Below are 21362 nucleotides of genomic sequence, written 5' to 3'. Positions count from 1 at the left end.
GAACGAAGTGAAAGCATCAGAGGGCAGCTCCCTCTCGGCAGCTGCAGTCCCGAAGATGGGCTGAGACCGCGTGAAGCTGCACAGGTTTTTCATTTGCTCCGCTTGTCGGGCAAGTTTGCTGTCACCTGAGAGCAACCCAAAGCAATCCCTTATCTCCATCCAGCTCTTGAATAAATTCCAGCTGCAGCAGGTCCAGGATCTCCATGGCCTGGATGATCGGTACGTTCTTGATGTGCATCTTCCTACAAAACAGGCGCAGGGGCCAGCAGCTCTGCTTCACCTTCCTCAAGACAGAGGAAGGTAAGTCCCCACTGCGAAAGGTGCCCAAGGAGAGGTTTATATGCAGGTCCAAAGGTTGCCAGTCCTGACAAGGCTTCTTCTTCCAGTTTTTCCTTTTCCTGGGTTTGGTCTCAGGAAGGGTCATCCTAGGTCCACGCTTGTAATCTGTGAGGATGCGGAGCTAGCTGCATCCTCAGAGCAGTCATTAGACTCTGTGAGCTCGACCTCTGGTCTGACTGAAATCTACCACCCTCAGTTTTGACTTCCTGAGGGAAGAGAATTAAGCACAACCAGCTGAGGCCAACACTGGCCCTTCCGTCCCCAAACAAGCGCGGTCTTTCCTCAGCTGCTCTCCCTCCCCAGTCTGCTCATCCTGCATCCTTTGTTCCTTTCTGCAGTTTTCTTACCTGCTGCACCCACATGAATGGCTGAAACACTCTTTAAACACCTCAGCTCGGAGTTTCCATTGTGGCTCAATGGTCATGAACCCATGAGGACGCATGTTCGGTCCCTGGCCTTGCTCAGTGGGTTAAGGGTCCGATGTTACCGTGAGCTGTGGCTGTGGCTGGCAGTCGTAGCTCCTATTCGGCCCCTAGCCTGGGAACTTTCATATGCCGTGGGTGCGGCCCTGAAAAATAAATAAAAAATATACATAAACACCTCAGCCCTGCCATTGTACCCCCCCAAACTTTTCTTAGGTGACTTCACCAAGTTTCCTTGAAGTGGTTGCTGTTGGTGCCCTGTCCAGTTTGCCTTCACTATACCCACCACTGCTGTCTGGTTGAATCCAGAGAATTACCATTAGCTAAACAGGAGACAGCTGGCCAGAAAAGCTGTGCCTCTTCCTTCCTGGGCCAGGGGTGGGAGTATAGTTTGGCCAATGGCTAACAGACATGGTGAGCAGGGTCAAAAGCTTGGTCCCCTTGCCTGGTGTGAGAACTCCTGTGCCACTTTCTGGTTCAGTGCACACACCAGAGTTCCCTGGGATCAGGCTGAAGTTAGTCATTTTGATTTTGTTTTGTTTTTGTCTTTCTGTCTTTCTGGTGCTGTACCCATGGCATGTGGAGGGTCCCATGCTAGGGGTCTAATCAGAGCTGTAGCCACCGGCCTTCACCTCAGCCACAGCAACTCCAGATCTGAGCCTCGTCTTTGACCTACACCCCAGCTCATGCAATGCCGGATCCTTAACCCACTGAGCAAGGCCAGGGATCAAACCTGCAATCTCATGGTTCCTAGTCGGATTCATTAACCACCGCGCCACGATGGGAACTCTCTGTATGTAAATTCTATTTCAAGAAGGTTGATATGTTTTTTAAAGGATCATGAAAGCTTTTATTGTAATTTACAAATCAAGACCCACCATTAGTCAACTAGAGCAGGCACTTTACACCCTCCGGGCATAAGAGTCCACTGCCCCTTGGGGGATGGGAAGACATAAAGTACCCACCTCATCTTGCAGGGTCCTTGAAGGACAGAAGTTAAACAGGAAAAGCCACTCTGGAGTTCCTGGTGTGCCGTGGCGAGTTAAGGATCCGGCGTTTTCTTTGCAGCAGAAGTCTCCTTCTTAAATTTTGTTGAGCACTTTTATCTTGAAGGGGTATTGGATTTTTGTCAAATTAGTATCTATATAAATTGAGATAATTATTTTTTCTTTATTATTTTAATGATATGCACTATTAGGTTAGCTCAATGGGCTTGGCTGGTTCCAGTGCAGAATTGCACATGCTAAAGAGAGGATTAGCCCTTGACTGGCTCCTGGGAATTTATCTCTGAGTTCTTGGATAATCCTGCCTCAGGATGTTGTATATCTGAGGCATTGGGGCACCCTGTATCTGTTTGATCAGACTGTTAATCTATGCTAATAATGTGACTTGTGGTAAGAGTCTGCCTGAGCTCTGGATCAGGCTGTATCAGTTTGACCTCTCGGGGAGCTGGAGACTGAGTAGCTCAGGTCAGTTATATGGTCACCACGTGCCTAAATGACTGAGCTCCCTATAAAGCCTGGATGCCAGGGCTTGGGTGAGCTTCCCTGGTTCACATACTTCACACTTATTGCCTCCCATGGCTGCTAGGAGAATTAAGTGCTGTCTTATGTGACTCCATTGGGGGAGGACAACTGGAACCTTACTTCTCGTCTCTCCTATACTTTGCCTTATATGCCTTTTCCATTTGCTGATTTTAAAGAGTATCCTTTCGCTAAAATAAATCATAAGCATAAATATTGCAGCTTTTCTTTCTTTCTTTTTCTTTCTTTTTTTTTTTTGGTCACACGCAGCATGCCAAAGTTTCCCAGCCAGGGATCTAACCCATGACACATCTGTAACCAGAGCACAACAGTGACAATGACAGATCCTTAAGCCAAGGAGCCACCACCCCTGGTGATCCTTATTATGGTTTTTCTGAGTGTTGTGACTCTTTCCAGAAAATCACTGAGCCTAAGGGTGTTCTTGTGGATCTGATAGGGATGCTGTAGGCTCAGGTAGTTATAGAAGTCCCAGTAGAGGATCATAGATAGAGAGGGAAATCTAGGGGACTTTGGGAGATCACTTTAAGTTAATAAATTGCTCAAAAAAGCCATCAGAACAATGCAGGCTTGCCTGACTAGTGGAAGTGCGAGAACTACCTCGGGTTGTTTGGTGGGGGATGGGATGAGGCCTGCTTTCAGATTCAGACCTAGGGCAGGAGTTTTGAGGACCGCCCTTCTGCTGATTTGAATATACAATTTACGGGATACCCAGGAGGAGCTACTATTCCCAGAAAGGAAGAGGCCGTCTTTTCCAACCTCCATTCCTTTGGATGATAAAACTGTGGCCCACGCGATCCTCAGGGCTTGCATCTTTCACAAGCATCCTATCCTAATAAATGTATTTTTTTGCCTATCACTTTGTCTTTTGCTGAGTTCCTTCTGCTCGGAGACATGAAGAACCTGAACCTCAGTGAGTCCAGACACAGGGTGAGTGATTCTAATTTAAAACCGTGGGTTTAAGTCCCAGTCTGGGTTTAGGCTGGGTTCAAGTCCTGGCACATGGGTTCAAGTCCCAATCTATGTTCTGGCTAGGTTCAAGTGGTTAGTGCTGTCAGTTTTCAGATCCCCAAGTCATATGGTATAAGATGTTGATTAATTTTCATATGTTGAACCTCTTTTGTATTCCTGAGATAAATCTTACCTGGTTATTGTATACCCCTTCTATATACTGCAGGTTTCCATTTGCTGGTATTTCTTGAGGTTTTTTATTTATTTATTTTGGTCTTTTTGCCACTTCTTGGGCCATTCCCGAGGCATGTGGAGGTTCCCAGGCTAGGGGTTGAATCGGAGTTGCAGCCGCCGGCCTACACCACAGCCACAGCAACGTGGGATCCGAGCCATGTCTGCAGCCCACGCCACAGCTCAGGGCGACGCCGGATCCTTCACCCACTGAGCAAGACCAGGGATTGAACCCGCAACCTCATGGTTCCTGGTCAGATTCGTTAACCACTGAGCCATGACGGGAACTCTCTTGAGGTTTTTTAATATCCATATATACAAGAGATATTGGTCTGTTGTTTTCTTTTTTTTTTTTTTTTTCCCTCTTTTTTTTTAGGTCCACACCTGCTACATATGGGTGTTCCCAGGCTAGTGGTGGAATAGGAGCTGCTGCTTCCAACCTACACCATAGCTCACGGCAACACTGGATCCATAACCCACTGAGTCAGGCCAGGGGTTGAAACCACATCCTCATGGATATTAGATTCTTAACCCGCTGAACCACAAGAACTCCCAATGATGTAGCTTTAAACCTCAAAGAATTAAATAAATAGCAACAAACTAAACCAAAAGCCAGCAGAAAAAAAGGAAATAATAAAAATTAGAGTGAAAAAAATTGAACAATGAGAAAAATAGAGAAAATCAATGAGACCAAATTTGGTTCTGTGAAAAGATCAGTAAAACTGACAACTTTTAGCTAGAATGACCTAGAAAGAAAAAGAGTATAGGAATTATTTTGCTATAATGGGGTTATGGGTTAAGGATCCCTCATAGTCACTGCAGTGCTAGAGTCTGCTGTGGCACAGGTTCCATCCCTGGCCTGGAAAAGAAAAAAAACAAACTACTGTATTGATTTTAGAGCTCTAATCTTTTTATTTTGCTAAAATGTAAAATGTAAAATCTACCATTTTAACAGTATATACATACAGTTCAGCAGCATTAAGTATATTTGCATTGCTGTGCAACCATCACTACCATCCATCTCCAGACCTTTTCATCTTCCCAAGCTGAAACGCATTCTCTATGCCCATTAAATAATAACCCCCTATTTCCTCTTCCTTCTAGCCCCTGGCAATCACCATTCCACTTACTGTCTCTGAATTTGGGTAAACTAGGTACCTCATGTGAGTGGAATTGTGCGATATATGTTGTAGGGGGAGTTCCTGCTATGGTGCAGTGGGTTAAGAACCTGACTGCAGTGGCTTGGATCACTGTAGAGGCTTGGGTATTATCCAGGCCTGGTGCAGGGGGTTAAAGTATCCCAAGTTGCCAAAGTTAGGATGTAGGTCACAGCTGGGACTCAGATTCAATCTCTGGCCCGGGAACTTCCATATGCTGTGGGCGAGGCCATAAATGTGTGTGTGGGTTGTGGTAGGGAGACATAACTTGCCACCCCCAAAGGTCTGTTATTTTGAGGTGAAAGTAATCAAAGCCCAAAAAGATTTGAGAAGAAACTTTGATCTCCCCCTAACTGCGTAAAAGAATGTGTTTAAAGGACCTGTTTCGGGAAGGAAGCTATCGCCATAGATAACTATAGTATGAACTAGGTTTGTAAACAGGGAAAAAGCTAGCAATCCTCTAACTATAGTATGAACTAGGTTTGTAAACAGGGAAGAAGCTAGCAATCCTCCCTGGGTCTCATTGTCTCTTGCTGGCTGATAAGGCCTGCTTGTCAACCCAGGTCCCGAAGTCAGCGGTGCCCCAGAAATAATAAGAAAGAGACATAGAAATAGAGTGGGGATCAGGGGGCTACCGCCTTCAAGAGGCAATAGCCACCCTCTGAGCCAACTCATGGTTTTTATTTACTCTTTTCTACGTCCTTGTACGTGCAGGGGATACATCGGTATTTTACTTCAAACTCATTGGAAGTGAGATATGCTAGGACAGGCATTCCTAAGCACAGAAAGTAGTCATAAATGTTTTAGCCCTCCCAGGCCATAGTTTGTTCTTTGCTTCAAGCAATCTATGGCCTCTCCCATAAGTCCCCCAAGGCGTGCTCCAGTCCTGAGACTGTCAGAGCTGATGGTTTTCCATCAGCAACATCAGGGCTTCAGCAATCTTGTTTTCCAGATGCCATTCGTTGATGATGTTCTCATTCATTTGCCTCAAGGGTCATGAGAGAGTCACGAGACCTTGTGTAGACTGACCTCTACAGCCACTCTATGGCGCCAGTCTTTTTTTTTTTTTTTTTTTTTTTGTCTTTTGTCTTTTGTCGTTGTTGTTGTTGTTGTTGTTGTTGCTATTTCTTGGGCCGCTCCCGCGGCATATGGAGGTTCCCAGGCTAGGGGTTGAATCGGAGCTGTAGCCACCGGCCTACGCCAGAGCCACAGCAACTCGGGATCCGAGCCGCGTCTGCAACCTACACCACAGCTTACGGCAACGCCAGATCGTTAACCCACTGAGCAAGGGCAGGGACCGAACCCGCAACCTCATGGTTCCTAGTCGGATTCGTTAACCACTGCGCCACGACGGGAACTCCCCCTTTTTTTTTTTTTTTTTATAAAACAGCTTTTTTTTTTTTTTTATTTTTTACAGAATAAAATACATACATTTACACACAATTACATTCACACAGATTATTATAACATGGATCTTAAGAAACAGATTAAGTGACTCCCACTGGAGAAGTGGAATGGAAAATATGCTGAGACAAATAGGAAATTTATTCTATACTTTATCCCAATTTTATGGCTTTCAGCTTTACTACTTAGTTTTATCTGTAACATTTCAATTTTTCTTTAAAAATTAGCATTATATTAAATTGTTATATTATGCAACTAAAATTTACAAAGAAGAAAGCCTTATATACCATTAAATATCTTATATAGCCTAATAAAAAGAATAACAACTGGTAAGCATAACAAAAATAATACACCCTCTGAAAATAAGTAAAATATAAAATGCATAAGTTGGTTAAAAAACAGTGTAACTATATAAATATGTCCTCACAATTTGTTCCATCTCATTGATTCTGCAATAAAGGCATTACACCATTCTAGGTGATGTGATAAACAAGACATTATAGACTTTACATTGTACCATGGAGAGAAATGGTTATTAATAATACAGTTGTAGAACTGTATTATTTAATTGTACAGTGGCATTATTTAATTATAATTATCATAAGGTCTTTGATGGAGAGGAAATCAGAATCATATCTAAGAAGACTTCAGCATTCCAAGAATGATGTCAAATGACCCCCTTCATGGTGGATTATGCACTTATTTTCGATGAGATATATTTCTTCTCCAGAGATTCCTTGTTTGTGTATCAATTGTAGATTTTTGGTTTGCAGTTATTCTGAAGTTTTGATGTAAGAGTCTATATGTATATGAGATTGTTTTAAGTTGTTGTTCTCTTAATTGCAAGTTCATTTCTGGTGTCCCGCATTTGTACCCACCTCTTCTCATGATTTCTGATTTTGGTGGTATAATTGTGCATGGATGATTTCATATCTTTACTGTATATATACCTTTACTGGTGAGCCTTGTCATTTGTGGAATTTTTGTTTCCTGTTGCTGATCTTTTCTTTCCTGCCTAGAGAAGTTCCTTTAGTATTTGTTGTAAGGCTGGTTTAGTGTTGCTGAATTCTCTCAGCTTTTGCTTATCTGAGAAGGTTTTGATTTCTCCTTCAAATCTGAATGAGAGTCTTGCTGGGTAGAGTATTCTTGGTTGGAGGTTTTTTCCTTTCATCACGTTAAGTATATCATGCCACTCCCTTCTGGACTGCCGATAACCTTATTGGAGTTCCCTTGTATGTTACCTAGCTGCTTTCAAGATTTTCTCTGTCTTTAATTTTGGTCAGTTTGATTATTATGTGTCTTGGTGTGTTCCTCCTTGGGTTTATTTTCTATGGTACTCGTTGTGCCTCCTGGATTTGAGTGAGTGGTTCCTTTCCCATGTTAGGGAAGTTTTCGGCTATTATCTCTTGGAATATTTTTTCTGTCCCCCCCTCTCTCTCTTCTCCTTCTGGCACCCCTATAATACGGATGTTGGTGCGTTTAACATTGTCCCAGAGTTCCCTGAGACTCTCTTCATTTGTTTTCAATCTTTTTTCTCTTTTCTCTTCTGCATCCGTAATTTCTTCTAATCTGTCCTCCACCTCGCTTATTTGTTCTTCTGCCTCCTGTATTCTGCTGTTAGCTGCTTCTGGTGAGTTTTTTATTTCAGTTATTGTATTTTGCATCTCTTCTTGTTTAAGTTTTATAGCTTGTATCTCTTTGGTTAGTGTTTCCTGAAAGTTATCCATCTTTGCCTCCAGTTTATTTCCAATGTCTTGCATCATCTTCAGTATCAACAGTCTAAAGTCTTTTTCCTGGAGGCTGAGAATCTCCTCCTTGCTTAGCTGTTTTTCTGGGGTTTTTCCTTTCTCCCTCATCTGAGTTATAGTTCTCTGTCTTTTCATTTTTATAGGTTTTTGGTGTGGTGACCTTTTTATAGATAATAGAGTTGTAGCCTCTCTTACTTCTGGTGTCTGCCCCCCTTGTGGCTGAAGTCAGTATGGGGGGCTTGGTGTAGGCTTCCTGATGGGAGGGGCTGATGCCTGCCCACTGGTAGGTGGAGCCGATTCTAATCCCTCTGGTGGGTGGGGCTTAGTCTCTGGATGGGATTAGGGGCTGCTGTGTGCCTGAGGCTCTTTAGGTAGCCTGTTTACTGAGGGGCGGGGCTGTGACCCCACCTGGATTGTTGTTTGCCCTGGGGCTTCTCAGCACTGACTGACGAGTGGGGCCAGATTTTCCCAAAATGGCCCCCTCCAGAGAAAGGCAGCTGCTGAATATTCCCGAGAGCTTTGCCTTCAATGTCCTTCCCTCACAACAAGCCACATTCACCCCTGTTTTCCCATGATGTCCTCCAAGAACTGCAGTCAGGTTTGACCTAGGTTCCTGTGGAGACCTCTCTCTGCCCTGGGACCCAGTGCCCATGAAAGTCTGTGTGCGCCTTTTAAGAATGGGGTCTCTGTTTCCCCCAGTCCTGTGGAGCTCCTGCGCACAAGCCCCACTGGCCTTCAATGCCAGATGCTCCAGGGGCTCTTTCTCCCAGTGACAGATCCCAGCATGTGAGGGTTTGATGTGGGGCTCAGAACTCTCACTCCTGCAGGTGAGTCTCTGTGAGCCAGTTAGTTTTCAGTCTGTGGAGCTTCCCACCCGGGAGGTATGGGGTTGTTTATATCACGAAATCACCCCTCCTACCTGTGGATGTGGCCTCCTCTTTTTCTTCTAGAGTAGGGTATGGGTTTCCAGTCCATTTGGGTGGAGATTGCTCAGTCTTTAGCTGTGAATTTTGTTGTTTTTAGGAGAAAAGTTGAGCTCCAGTCCTTCTATTCCGCCATCTTAATCCCCTAGCCAGTCTTTTCTTTCTATTCTTTGTCACGTCGCATATTCATGCCTCCAACAGCTGGCCCAGCAGACACTTATTTCATGTTTCATGGGATTCTTTGAGGTCCCAAACTGCTACCCCCAACATCCTCTTTTGTCTTTACCTGAAGGTGGTATTTGAGGTTAGCGTTTTGGTCATTTTGAGATTTACTCTCTTTTCCTGGCTATCTCCCAATCTATACATGTAATGGAACATCGATTTTCTCCTGTTAGTCTGTCTCAGGTCAACTTAATTCTTAGACTAGCCAGCAGAACCTAGAAGAGTAGAGGAAATTTTCTTCCTCGCTGAAAATGTCCTTTTGTGTCTGGCTTATTTCACTTAGCCTAATGCCTTCAATTATATCCTTGTCGTAGCAGGTGACAGAATTTCCTTCTTTTTGGATTTCCCTGGAGGAGCAGTGGATCTAGCATTGTCATTTCTGTGGCTTGGGTCACTGCTATTGTGTGAGTTCAGTCTCTGGCCTGGGAACTTCACATGCTTTGAACTTCCTGTGTGCTAAGGATGTGGCCAAAAAGGAAAAAAAAAGGGAATTTCATTTTTTTAAGGCTGAATAATATTCTATTGTCTGTACATACTGCATTTTATTAATTCATCTGTTGAGGGACTAAATGTCCATCTAAATGATTGTTTCCTCTTTTTGGCTATTGTGAATAATACTACTGTGAATATTATCATACAAATATCCTTAAAGTCCCTGCTTTCTGGAGTTCCCCTTGTGGCACAGCAGAAAAGAATCTGACTAGTGTCCATGAGGATTTGGGTTTGATCCTGGCCTCGCTCAGTGGGTCAGGGATCCAGCATTGCCAGCTCAGATCCCGTATTGCTGTGGCTGTGGCTAGGCTGGCAGCTGTAGCTATGATTAACTCCTAGCGTGGGAATTGCCATATGCTGCGGGTGCTGCCCTAAAAAGCTCCCCCCCCCCAAAAAAAAAAGAAAAGAAAAAAAAGAAAATCCCTGCTTTCAATTCAACTTAGATGTATACCTGTAGTGGAATTTCTGGATCACAGGGTAATTCAATATTTAATTTTTTGAGGAGTTGCTGTGCTGTTTTCCACAGCAGCTGCCCATTTTACATTCCCACCAGCAGGACACAAGAGTTCCAATTTCTCCATATCTTTGCAAACACTTGTTATTTTCTGGGGTTTTTTTTTTTTTTTTTTTTTTTTTTTTTGGTCTTTTTGCCTTTTCTAGGGTCGCTCCCTCGGCATATGGAGGTTCCCAGGCTAGGAGTCTAATCGGAACTGTAGCTACTGGCCTACACCACAGCCACAGCAACACCAGATCCAAGCCGCGTCTGCGACCTACACCACAGCTCATGGCAATGCCAGATCCTTAACTCACTGAGCAAGGCCAGGGATCGAACCCACAACCTCATGGTTCCTAGTCGGATTCGTTAACCACTGAGCCACAACGGGAACTCCTGGGTTTGTTTTTTGTCTTGTTTCTTTTTTGGTCTTTCCTTCCTTCTATTTATTTATTATTTATTATTTACTTATTTATTTATTTGCTTGCTTGCTTGCTTTTTAGGGCTAAACTCACCAGCATATGGAAGTTCTCAGGCTAGGGGTCAAACTGGAGCTATAGCTGCTGGGTCTGAGATGGGTCTTCGACCTACACCACAGCTCACCCACCACAAGCCGGATCCCTGACCCACTGCGCTAGGCCAGGGATTGAACCCGCATCCTCATGGATACTACTTGGATTCACTTCTGCTGTGCCTCAGTGGGAAATCCCACTTTCTTTTTTTAAATAATAGCCATTCTAATGTGAAGTTGACTATTCACAAAATCTTTGTGACTTTGATTTGCATTTTCTTAAAGATTAGTGATATTGAGCAATTTTTCATGTGTTTACTGGCTATCTGTATATCATCTTTGTGCGTTTTTTTTTTTTTCTTTCTTTCTTTTTAGGGCCGTACCTGCGGCCTATGGAGGTTCCCAGGCTAGGGATTGAATCAGGAGCTGTAGCTGCTGGGTTACACCACAGCCACAGCAACACAGGATCCAAGCCACATCTGCAACATCACAGCTCATGACAATGCTGGATCCTTAACCCACTGAACAAGGCCAGGGATCGAACCTGTCTTCACGGATGCTAGTCAGATTCGTTGACTGCTGAGCCACAAAGGGAACTCCTGTATGTCATCTTTGGAGCAATGTCTGTTTGAGTCCTTTCTGATATATTTTTTTTTTTTCTTTTTTGGCTGCCCTGCAGCATGTAGAATTCCCAGGCCAGGGATCAGATCCGTTGCAGCTGTGGCAACATCAGATCCTTTAACCCACTGTGCTGTGCAAGGCTGGGTCTGTGATCAAACTTGTGTTCTGGTGCTGCAGAGACATTGCTGATCCCATTTTGCCACAGCAGGAACTCCAAAAAAAGATTGGTGTCTTTTTTTTTTTTTTTTTTTTTTTGCTTTCTTTTGCCTTACCTGTGGCATGCAGAAGTTCCCAGGCCAGAAATTGACAAACCCTCACCACAACAGCAACCCAAACCACTGCAGTGACAAAGACCAATCCTTAACCCATTGCACCACAAGAAAATTCCATATCCTATTTTTTAAACAAATTTGGTTTTTGTGTGTTTCTTTTTGGCCACCCCATGACATATGGAATTCCCTGGCCAGGGATCAGATCCAAGCCACAGTTGTGACCTATGCCACAGCTATGGTAATGCCAGATCCTTTTAACTCACTCTGCCAGGCCCGGGATCGAACCTGAGTCCCATGGCTCCAGAGATGCTGCTGATCCCATTGCACCACAGCAGGAACTCCTAAACAAGTTGTTTTTTACATTGTTGAGTTTTTGGAGTTCTTTATTTAGTCTGGATAGTAAGCCCTTATCAGATATATGATTTGCAAATATTCTCTACCATCCTATGAGGCTTTATTTTATTTTATTTTTATTTATTTATTTTTTTGTCTTTTTGCCTTTTCTAGGGCCGCTCCCATAGCTTATGGAGGTTCCCAGGCTAGGGGTTGAATCGGAGCTGTAGCCACCTGCCTACACCAGAGCCACAGCAACATGGGATCTGAGCCTCGTCTGTGACCTACACCACAGCTCACAGCAACGCCAGATCTTTGACCCACTGAGCAACGCCAGGGATCAAACCTGCAACCTCATGGTTCCTAGTCAGATTCGTTAACCACTGTGCCACGACAGGAAATCCATTTTTTTTAATTTTATATATATATTTTTAGGGCCACACCTGCAGCATATGGAAGTTCCCAAGCTAGAGGTAAAATCAGAGCTATAGCTGCTGGCCTAAGCCACAGCCACAGCAACGTGGGATCTGAGCCTCATCTGTGACCTACACCACAGGTCAGGGGAATGCCAGATCCTTAACCCACTGAGTGGAGCCAGGTATCGAACCCTCGTCCTCATGGATACTAGTCATGTTCTTAACCTTCTAAGCCACAAAAGGAACTCCATATGAGTTGTATTCTTGTTCTCTTGATATTATCCTTTGATGTACAAGTTCTTAATGTGGATGTAGTCCAGTTTATCTGTTTTTACTTCTTGCCTATGCTTTTGATTTCATATCAAGAAATTATTGCCAAATCTAATGTCATGAAATTTTCCCCTATGTTTTCTTACAGAAATTATAAAATCCTTACATTTTAGGTTTTACATTTGTCTTTGATTCCTTTTGAGTTAATTGTTGAATATGATATATTTTTTGCATGTAGCTATATGATATTCTCAGCATGATTTGTTGAAACCTTTTTCCTTTCCCCATTGAATCGTCCTGGCATCCTTGTCAAAAATTATTTTATCAAACATATAAGGGTTTGGTGTTATCATTGTAGCTCAGCAGGTTAAGAACCCGACTGGTACCCATGAGGATGCAGGTTCGATCCCTGGCCTCAATCAGTGGGTGAGGGATCCAGTGTTGCTGCAAGCTGTGGTGTATGTTGCAGATGTGGCTTGGGTCTGGTGTTGCTGTGGCTGAGGTATAGGTTGGCGGCTGCAGCTCTGATTCCACCCCTGGCTTGGAAACCTCCATGTGCTGCAGATGTGGCTCTAAAAATGCAAAAACAAAAAACAAAAACTCTAGATATAAATAGACATTATATCTGTATTTATTGATCTGCACTGTCTATCCACCCATCTGTCTATTTATCTATCTAGAGATTTTTAAAGAATTGGCTCACATAATTGTGAAATCTTGGTAAGTGCAAAATCTTCAGGGTTAGCTGGCAGACTGGGGTCCTTGTAAGAGGAGCAGAAGAGCACAAAGGCAGTCTTTTTGATAGGGATCGAGTCGGATAGTCACCCAGGTAGTTGTAGAAGTCCCAGTGGGGGACCACAGATAGAGAGGGAAACCTAGGGAAATTTGGGAGACCAATGAAAGTGAATGATTGTGCAAGAAAGCTATCAGAATGTCATGGAACAAAGCAGGCTTGGTTAAAATCATAAAATAAACCAGAAGATATACCTCAGGTCATTAAGTGAAAGATAAAACGAGGTCTGCATTCAAGTTCAGCAAGATAATGATCCTTAGGACCAAGGACAAGAATTCAAGGGAAAGATGACATTCCAGAGTAGAAGACTCGTTATAAGGAAACCTGAGATGATGCAACATGTTTTAGCCTATGTTACCGCCTTGCTGCTGATTTGAATAAGCACCATGACAGTCCTAGTTTGATCTCATAGGGTCAAATACTCTCTTACCTGAGGAGGAGCTGGTGATGTAATCCTGCTGTCTACTTGAGAATGAGGAATAATACAGTCTTTCTCACTCTCCACTTTCCTTGGATTATAAAAATGTAGCCCATTTAATCCTTGGGGCAGAGCCTTATTGCCTTACTTGTAGCCCTTATAAGCGTCCCATCTTGCTAAGTCTATTTCTTGCCTATCACTTTGCCTCTCTTTGAATTCCTTCTGCGCTGAGACACAAAAAACCTGAGCCTCAGTAAGTCCAGACACCAAGTAAGTGATTCTAAAACAAACAAACAAACCAACAAAAAACATGGGTTCAAGTCCCAGTCTGGGTTTGGCTATGTTGAGTCAGAGGTGTTCGGTTTCATTTTGATGGAATTCCTTCTTGCTTGGGTGAGGTTAGTCTTTGTTCTATTGTCCTATTAAGGCCTCTGAGGTTGAGTAGGACACTAGTTAGAAGGAGAGGCAGCAGCTATTCACCGCCAAGCTCTCTCAGACCACCAGGAGTTTATCAGGTACACACTCAGAGAGGGGGAAAGAAAGGGGGGGAATTTTACCGATCTGGACATACGGTTACTGAACCAGGTTTGTTTGCCTGACATGCAGCAAGCCAGACACTGAGGTGCTGAGCTTTACAGCAGAGAGTTTATTCTCAAGGCACCCAAGCTCTTACCAGATCCAAGCTCATTCTGCTCACTGCACAACTGGCCAGCTAATCCAGAGATGAGTTGTGGAGGCAAGGAATAGCGACTTTATTCGGAAAGCTGGCAGACTGCAAAGATGCTGGCGTCGTGTCCCAAAGAACCATCTTCTCCAAATTAGAATTCAGGCTTCTTTTATACTAAAAGGGGTGGGGGTAAAGTCCTGGTTCCAGACAGATTCTGGAGGCCACGTGTTCATTTCATCCTTCCAGCTGTCATTCAAGGGTGGGCCTGGTCAGGATGTTTCCTATGAGCTACACAAAGATATTTGAGCATAATGCTCATTATCTGGAGGCAGGGTTCCCAGAGACGGGGCGTTATGTATACTTTAGACTTACAGGCAGCATTCGTTTAGTGATTAACTTGTAATAGAATACAAAGTTTCTTCCCAGTGACACAGTGAGGAAACAAGAGAGCAAATCTCAGATCTACCTCCCTGAAGGATAGAAGCCTGAAATATTTATGGGATAGGGATAAAGGATCTGGGTGGTCTTAGCTGTGAGTAAAGTTGATTGAAAGTAGGGAAAAGGTGAGCTCATCAGTGTTCGGCACAGGCCCAGTTTTAGAGTTAGTGGTTCCAACAAATCCTCCTAACTGGGGAGGAGCCCACTCCGAATTTCTGGAAAACGATTTAAGCCCCCATCTCTATAGTGACCCATATGTTGGAAGCGTTTGGTGAAGCTCAGAGGATGTGCAATGAGTGAAAGAAGAGAAAACAAAAGCAGGCTTAATTAATTAGTAGGGGCAAGTTACAAGCAAAGGGGTTTCTAACAAGCTGTTCCCTTATTTGCTGTTCTGTAAGAGGCAGTCAAGGATTTCTAAGGCACCAGCTTCTTTTAACCCTTTGGGGGCATGGTTTCAATATAAGTTATTCTAAAAGATTTTGTTCAAAAGGGGGGAAAGGGGGAAAAAGGAAATGATTATGCTACAGATGGGGCCATCCCTCTCCTCCCCTTATTAGCCAGAGATAGAAACTCAAACTTGGGGCTTCAGACAGGTAAAAGTCTAAAATGGGGAAAAAAAGGAAGAGGGAAGGAAAACAAAATAAAAAATTTGAAAACCCTAGACACAGCAGGAGAAAATAAAAGATAATATATATTAAAATCTGACATTTGAGGACCTTCTCTTTGGCACAGTGGGTGAAGGATCTGGGGTTGCTGCAGCCATGGCTTGGGTTCAGTCCCTGGCCCGGGAAATTCCACATGCCACAGGTGTGGCCAAAAAACCCCCAACAAATAAGTTAAATGTGATAATTATATATGTATATGTGTGTGTATGTGTGTGTAACAGAGTTTATATGCTAAAGGAATTTAACAACAACAAAAAGTTCTGATTGGCTTTTGTGCTTATAATATAGGCTCTTGTTAAAAACAAGATAACGGGGGCATTCCCCTCATGGCGCAGCAAGCTATTATCCATGAGGATGCTGGTTCAATCCCTGGCCCTGCTCAGTGGATTAGGATCCAGCATTGCCTTGAGCTGTGCAGGTTGCAGAGGAGGCTCGAATCTCAAGTTGCTGTGGCTGTGATGTAGGCTGGCAGCTGTAGCTCAGATTTGACCCCTAGCCTGCAGTTGCAGCTTTAAAAAGCAAAACAAAAACAACAAAACCAAACCAAGATAACGGATGGACCCAAAGTGGAGTTGCTCATGCTAAGCCCCAAGTCACCAAACTGAGAGTTCCTGCTCTCCCTGAAACTGAATCTTAACTAGTTAGTCAGGAATCCCGTGATTTGCACTACTGCGATAATCTGCCAATAGACTCTTGCCATCCCCTGAAGGAAAGTGACCTTGCAATAGTCAACCTCCTTTTTTACTTAGTATAACTTCCTTGTTGCCACAGCAACACAGCGTCTGAGCCGGGTCTGCTACCTACACCACAGCTCACCCGGCAACGCCGGATCCTTAACCCACTGAGCAAGGGCAGGGGCCAAACCTGCAACCTCATGGTTCCTAGTCAGTTTTGTTAACCACTGCACCACGGACGGGAACTCCTGAAAGTCTTTCATTTTATACAGCTCCTTGAAGCTTCTTACTGCCTGGTAGATTGGCTGCTGCCCAATTCATGAATCTTTGAATAAAGGTAATAAGATCTTTATTCAATTTCAACTTACTTAGTTGATTTTTTTTTTTTTTTCGGTATTTTTAGGCCTGCACCCATGGCATATGGAGGTTCCCAGGCCAGGGGTCTAATCGGAGCTGTTGCCGCTGGCCTACTACACAGCCACAGCAACACCAGATCCTTAATCCACTGAAAGGCCAGGGATCGAACCTGAAACCTCATGGTTCCTAGTCGGGTTTGTTTCCACTGCACCACGATGGAAACTCCCTGAATTTTGTTTTTTGGGTTTTTTGGGGGTTTTTTTTGCTATTTCTCGGGCCGCTCCCGCGGCATGTGGAGGTTCCCAGGCTAGGGGTCGAATCGGAGCTGTAGTCTCCGGCCGCGTCCGCAACCTACACCACAGCTCACGGCAACGCCGGATCCTTAACCCACTGAGCAAGGCAGCGACCGAACCCGCAACCTCATGGTTCCTAGTCGGATTCGTTAACCACTGCGCCACGACGGGAACTCCTGAATTTTGTTTTTTAACGCTCTAAATTAACTTTGACGTTTGCTAAAATGCACCAATTGATAAAACTTCATGGACTTAATATAATCAAATTGTAGTCGTACTTGGAGATCCCTTTAAGTTTAAACATTATGATCTCTACAATCTTAAAAATGTAACTAAATACAAAAAATAGAAAAACAGGAGTTCCTGTCGTGGCGCAGTGGTTAACGAATCCGACTAGGAACCATGAGGTTGCGGGTTCGGTCCCTGCCCTTGCTCAGTGGGTTAAGGATCCGGCGTTGCCGTGAGCTGTGGTGTAGGTTGCAGACGCGGCTCGGATCCTGCGTTGCTGTGGCTCTGGCGTAGGCCGGTGGCTACAGCTCCGATTCAACCCCTAGCCTGGGAACCTCCATATGCCGCGGAAGCGGCCCAAGAAATAGCAACAATAACAACAACAACAACAAAATAGAAAAACAGTTATGGCTCACTTAAACTATAATCAGGAGACAATATTCCTTCGTCCTGTAATCACGTCAGAGCTGGATGCTGAACAACTAGGGTCACCCTATGGCCCAGAACATGCTGAATTTATTCAAACTAATCCTAAACTCTTTGCCCCGCCCTACCCTCCCTTTCAGGTGGAACCACCTTAAAGGCTCAGGCCCAAGCTTTCCCCTCACCCATTCTGCCTCCCTACAGACCTTGGCGCTTCACCCTCTGGCCCCGCTTCACCCTCTGGCCCCGTGTGATGCTGTGCCTGCTAATTCTGGGCATCTGTGAGTATAAAACACTTCTTTATTGCCTAATTTCCTATCATCATAGTACCAATTGCCCTACAATATCTTAGACACTAAAATAATAAACTTTTCAGGCATCTAAAATTGGTTTAAATACATCTGTTTAGCAGGCTTGGAGCAGTTACTGTCTGCTGCTGAGGTATCCACTAAAGATACAAGGAGAAAAACATCCAACTTTCTGATTGTGGCAACCAAGATTGAACAAGAGAATAGAGAAATTGCAAAAATGTGGGAGGGAGATACTTTTTGCAACTTGGAAATGACCTTGTGTGAGGTGATAGTCAATGTAAATAATGGTCTCTGCCCTTGGTTCCTGACTCAGGGCTCCTGAATCCTTGCAAATAGGGGTGCAAGGAGCATCTTTTATTCTAATATTTAGCCTTTGACCCCAGTTCCTGACACAGGATTCCTGAAACCCTAAATTCAGGAGAGTCCTAAGAGATAAGAGCACTGGGAGCATTTTTTGTTTTAATATTTATCTTTACCCCAGCTCCTGACACAGATTTCCTAAATCCTTTGGAATTTCCTGGATGGATAGGAGCATCTTTTGTTCTAGTGCGGCAGCTCTCTGGGGGCTTCTGCATGGGGGCTGCTCATCAGAAAGAGCAAGCCATGATTAGAAGCTTAGAATTACCTGTTCTCTAGAGAGGCTGCCTATGTGAGGAAGCATCCATACAATTTCCAGTAGTTTGGGGTTTGGGGAACTTCAAGGTTGGTGAACACATCTCCATACTGGGAGGGTGGCCTGTCACAACTCTATGGGGACAGGAGCACCTACAATTCAAGACCCTGCCCGACCTGTATCCTTTATTATGTCCTTTTGTAGTAAGCTGGTAAATAGTAAGTGAACTGTTTTACCTGAGTCCTGCGAGCTGCTCTACCAAATTAATGGAACCTGAGGAGTGGGTCTCGGGACTGTCCAATTTATAGCTGATGGATATGAAGCGCAGGTAATAATCCTGTGATTTGCTCTGATCATCTGAAATTGGCGTGAGGAACAGTCAGATGGGAATGAGCCCTTAACCTACGGGAGCTGATGCTATATCTCGAGGTTAAATCAGAATTAAATTGTAGGACACTCAGCTGGTGTTAACAGAATTGCTTGGTGAAGGGAAAACCTCCATAATAACTGTGTAAGAAGTGTTGTGATTTAAAAAAAAGAAAAAAAAACGTGTTGTGAGCATGATAGTGACATGAGAGTAAAGGAGAAACACACAAGAACTGAGGTTCTTCCTACATACCTTGTAAACAGCAAAGAGCCTGCCTTATTCCAAAAATGAATTTAAATTTGAGTTTAGGAGTTCTCTGTTGGCCTAGCAGTTAAGGATCTGGCATTGTCACTGCTGTGGCTTAGGTAGCTGTGGTGTGGGGTTCAATCCCTGGCCTGGAAATTTTTGTATGCTGTGGGCACAGCCAAAAAAAAATTTTTTTTTAATTTATATAGAAATATTGGGAAATCATTTCCCACGGACCCTTACCTTCTGGCTGATTCCACTTTAAAAGCGTAGTTTGAAACTATTTCAAAGCAAGTCAGTGGGGTTGGAGGTGGGCAAATTGTGTTGATAATTTGGGATCTCACGGACACCGCCCCCTCCAGCTAAAATAGTAATATGGGCCTTTTAGGCAAAACTGTCATTTCACAGTAATTCTCCAAAATGACAAGCACAACACAAAGGACACCACAAAGGGAAAGAGGAGGGGCACCTGCTCTGTGTTCTCTGGGCCTTTCAAAAAACACGGAGTTATCCCTTTGGCACATACATGTGAATCTAAAGAAAGGTGATGTGGTTGACATCAGTGGAATGGGCAGTGTTCCAAAAGAGAATGCCTCACAAATATCAGCACGGCAAAACTGGAAGACTGCAATGTTAGCCAGCATATAGTTGGCATTGTTAAAAAAATCAAGAGCAAGATTCTTGCCAAGAGCATCAGTGTACCTATTAAGCATATTAAGCACTCTCAAAGCTGAGATAGCTTTCTGAACCGTCTGAAGGAAAGTGGTCAGAAAAAGAAAGAAGCCAAAGAGAAAGGAACTTGGGATTAACTGAAGCACCAACCAGCTCTGCCAGAGAGGCACACTTTGTGAGAACCATTGGAAAATAATCTGAGCCACTGAAACCCATTTATTTCCCTATAAATTCATGGCATGATAGGTGTAAAAACAAAAAAAGACCTCTGCACTATTTCTTTTTTTTTTTTAAAGTAATATGAACTTTGAGTTCCTGTGGTGGCTCAGTAGTTAATGAACCAGACTAGCATCCATTAGAACGAGAGTTCAATCCCTGGCCTTGCTCGGCGTGTTGGGGATCTGGCATGAGCTGTGGTGTAGGTCGCAAATGCGGCTTGGATCTCGAGTTGCTATGGCTATGGGCATAGGTTGACAGCTACAGCTCTGGTTGGAACCCTAGCCTGGGAACCTTCATATGCTGCTGGTGTGGCCCTAAAAAGACAAAAAGACCAAAAAAAAAAAAAAAAAAAAAAAAGGTAATATAACCTAATCTAAGTTAGAAAGGAGCCTTAAAGGATTAATTTTTATAAAATCTAATTAACAGAGGAGTGATTATCCCTGGTACTTCTCCAGTCTAGTTTTGCCTGCTTTAAACTTGAAAGAAAAAAATAAGGGGGACATATTGCATTACTACAACCTTAATGCTGTGATTCATCTATTAAGGGCCACATGCCCAATATCCAATACTTACAATGTTTTTAGACTGAGGTGTAATTGAGGTATAGTTATACTACAGTATCATTAACTATAGTTGCTGTGCTGTACTTTACTTATTTTATAACTGAAAGTTTGTACCTGTTGATTCTCCTCATTCATCCCACCACCACGCCTGCCCCCAGTTAAAGTGGTAATATGGGCTTTTCAGCCAAAACTGCTATCTCACAGTAATTTTCTACTCTGCCCCCACCCTGCCTCCCCTGGCAATCTTCAGTCTGTTCTCTGTGTCTGTGAGCTTGGTTTGTTTTTTGTTTTTATTTGGTTGGTTGGTTTTCTAGGTTCTACCTGTAAGTGAGATCATATGGTATTTATCTTTGACTTATTTCATTCAGCTTAATGCATTCACTGCTCCATTCATATTTTCAAAAAAGGCAAGATTTCATTCTTTTTAATGGCCGAGTAATATTTCATTGTGTGTGTGTGTATCAACCACATTTTCTTTACCCATTCATCTATCTATAGACATTTAGGTTGTTTCTATCATGGCTGTTGTAAACAATGCTGCAGTGACCATGAGGGTGCATATGTCTTTTCAAATTAGTGTGTTTTTTTTTTTCTTCAGATAAATACCCAGAAGCGGAATTGCTGGATCATATGGTAGATATTTTTAATTTTTTGCCGAACCTCCATAATGCTTTCTTGATTGTGTACAAGTAACACTACACTCCAACAACCTAACTGCTGGGCCTGCCACCTTGATCTGAGAAATACACTTAGATATCACTATCAAGAAATAATATGCATATGTATTTTTGATCATATATATATTCAAATTATATATACATTTTGTTTTTATGATTTTTAATACTTTAGATATTTTATGAGTAAAATAATATAGTATTTGCCCCTTTGTGACTTATTTCATTTAGTGTAATGTCCTCCACTTTCATCCATGTTGCAGCATGACAGGATTTCCTTCTTCCTTAAGGCTACCTGATATTACATTGTATGTATTGGGTTGCTTCCCCCTCTTGGTTACTGTGAAGAACAGGGCAGTGAACACAGGTGTGCAAATATCTCTTTGAGATCTTGC

The 21362-nt window shown here is 43.3% G+C and overlaps 1 pseudogene; it reads left to right on the top strand.

The window, feature by feature from the left end:
• LOC102159902 lies at positions 204–19824 on the top strand (annotated as a pseudogene).

Source organism: Sus scrofa, chromosome 6 (genome assembly GCF_000003025.6).
Source record: "Sus scrofa isolate TJ Tabasco breed Duroc chromosome 6, Sscrofa11.1, whole genome shotgun sequence".
In the NCBI taxonomy this organism is placed as follows: Eukaryota; Metazoa; Chordata; class Mammalia; order Artiodactyla; family Suidae; genus Sus; species Sus scrofa.
The sequence above is the reverse complement of the archived record's forward strand: the minus strand, read 5'-3'. Positions and strand labels throughout refer to the sequence as shown.